Below are 3,021 nucleotides of genomic sequence, written 5' to 3'. Positions count from 1 at the left end.
AGAGAAAGGACTGAAGGAACTGAAGGGGTTTGCAACCCCATAGAAAGAACAATACAGACCTCCCCTACTCACAGTTCCCAGGGACTAAATCACCAACCAAAGAGTAGGAACCTTGGCTCCAGCTGCATATGTAGCAGAGGATGGCCTTGTCAGGAAGGCAATCATGGGAGGACAGGCCCTTGGTCTTGTGAAGACTTTATGTCCAATGTAAGGGAATGTGAGGGCAAGGAGGTGGGACTGGGTAAGTGGGAACACTCTCATAGAACAGGGGATCGGTTAGGTGATTTCCTGGGACAGGGGGAATGGGGAAAGGGGAAAACATTTGAAATGTAAATAAAAAAATCCAATAAAAAAAAGGAAGAAAGCATGTTAATGTAGGTTAAGAAATCAAATTTCAGTTATGAAAAAAAAAAGGACTCAGAAGAGTTTACTATTTACAGTCTGTTAGTGTATATCAGCGTCTTTTGCTAGAATTGCTTGTTTAATGTGTATTTACTTTAGTTAAAAGCTAAGGAGTTTAATCAATTAGAAATCTTGGGCAATATTACTTGTGTGTGTGTGTGTGTGTGTGTGTGCCTATTTTTAAATAGTGAATCATATTATGAATATGAGTAGTATCTGTTTTGGTAAGATGGTAGTGGTCTGACTTATAAAATCTGTATTTCTTCAATAGAAATCCAAAATACCAAATTATTTCTGTACTCACTTAATGTGGACTTTTCAGATTTCATTTTTATGTATAATGATAAAAGGTACATTAGTAAAAAGTAGTAGATTTAGAATTTCAGATGTTTATTATTGTTAACTGTCATGAAGATTTTATAATTTTTTAAGGCACTAAATTTAGAACACTTTCACCTGTATCAATTAAAGAATTATGGCTCAGATATTCATTCTTAATTAAGTAGTGGTTACCAAGCTCCCTGTTGGCCAGACACTATTTTAAGAATAATCAAAAGAAGTCAGAGTCACCGTGTTAACTCCTGGATCTTGTGTTGTAGCACTGGACTTTCTTACTCTCAAGTATTCATAGTGGCACCTGTCTATGTGAGACTGAATGATAGAGAATTTCTTAAATAATAACTGAACACATGTTAAGAGCTTATATAAAACCTCTTGTCACCTATAAAGTACACTGTATCTCTCAGTGTTTCCTACAGAAAATGTCAAATTCTGGAAAACCTATTTTTATACTCTAGAAATATAACAGATTTTTGAAAGGCAAGATATACATACTTTAAAATTTTATTCTCCAATATGAAGCATGTAATTCAGAAACTATCCATAGCATAAGAAAAATTTGAATACTAATTTACTAATATATTATATATTTTTTAAAACCTCATTGCCTTATATTATGGAACTCAGGAAACTAATTTACAATCTACTTTATTCTTATAATACTATCAAAAATTTTAAGATTCTAGTTATAAAGAGTATAAAATAATTTGTATCTAAAACTCATATCCTCTGGGAGCTTCAGAATGTGACTGTATTTAGAAAATATAACTTCTCATTTAGAAACTATAACTTCTCAAATGTCATTAGTTGACAAGGGCGTAATAGGTTTGGGTGGGCCCTAAATGAAATGTCTGTGTCCTTATGGAAAAAGAATTATGAAGTGCAGACCTGGATGTGGGCAATTGATCAATTTGATAGAGGTAATGATCAGAAAGAGTGTCTACAAACAACACATAAGTCTCATTATTTACTGTAAAAGCAGCACAAGAGATAATCTTACTCCATGCTAGAAGAAAAACATTGTAATGTAATGTTTGGTTTTAATGTTAACTTGCCATATGTTATATTCACCTTTATAGAAAGCCTCAGCTGAGGCTTTTTCATAAATGCCTTAATGAGTCAGAGAAGTTCCACTTTACCTTCAGGTAGCCCCCAAGAGCCAAGATAAAAATAGACAAGGCAGAACTACGATCACACGTTCACATTTTCTTCAATTTTTCTTCCATACCAAGGCGCTAAAGTATTTTCTTGCTGTGGCTGCTGTTTCTTTCCCTGTTCTCAGAACCAGTGTCTCTAGAATTCCATCTTGACTAAAGGCCTGAGAGTCCCAGGAATCTTCCAAGTTTTGGGCACCAAATTTGGACTGCTAAGATATCAACAATGGATGCAATTGCCAGCCTATTTGGAAGGAAACAGTTACCATGGAACAACTCTAACTCTGAGATATGCAAGGATCCAGCAACTGCTAAGGATCCAGCAACTGCTAAGTTCTCAGACTCTTAGCTGTGATTCAACTGTTGGTACTAATTCAGTGTAAGCTGACTTAGTAAATTATATGTATAGTGTGACAGGGAGGGATTGCTAAGATGTTTTATTAACTACAGTAGTGAGTACCACCATTCATTCTCTATTAGGACCACACACCTCCAGGAATAGACTGTAGAGCCTGAGTAGTAAAGACCCAAAGAGAAATACAGGTATTGTTTAAACTCACAAGAAAACTTGGGAACAAAAGGGAGGAATCAGTAATTTTTATGAAAAATTATAGTTAGAGATACAGTACAAATTTCAAAAAATCCTAGTAACATAATTTAAAATAAACATTAATGTGTTTCAAACATGCAAACAATTAAAATCTAATTTAAACATTTCACTAGGTTACTTAGCTCAAACTCTTTCAATTTATAATGAAGAAAGTTCTCTGGGTAATTAAAGGTTTCCCTAATGTTCTAGTATTAAGCGCTTTAATCTGGAACTTTTTACTGCAATAATGAAAATGAAAATTATAATTATGGAGGGCATTTGCAACAGCATATTTTTATTATTTCACGTTTTCTTTGATGCAAATTTAATCCGTGTGTGCAATTTTCAAAAGCAAAAGGATAGAGAGGTTTTAGTGAAGCTTTCTGAACATACACAGTTCATCAAGTGTTTTGTTTTTTAAATATTTTTTTTCATGTGATGTATGTGGCTGCTTTGCCTGAATGTTTCTCTGTGTGTGGTGCCCAAAATAGGTCTAAAAAAGGACACCAGGTATGTCTAGAGATGGGAGTTACATGT

This window comes from Mus pahari, chromosome 2 (genome assembly GCF_900095145.1).
Source record: "Mus pahari chromosome 2, PAHARI_EIJ_v1.1, whole genome shotgun sequence".
Lineage (NCBI taxonomy): Eukaryota > Metazoa > Chordata > Mammalia > Rodentia > Muridae > Mus > Mus pahari.
This window is presented reverse-complemented; position numbering follows the sequence as displayed.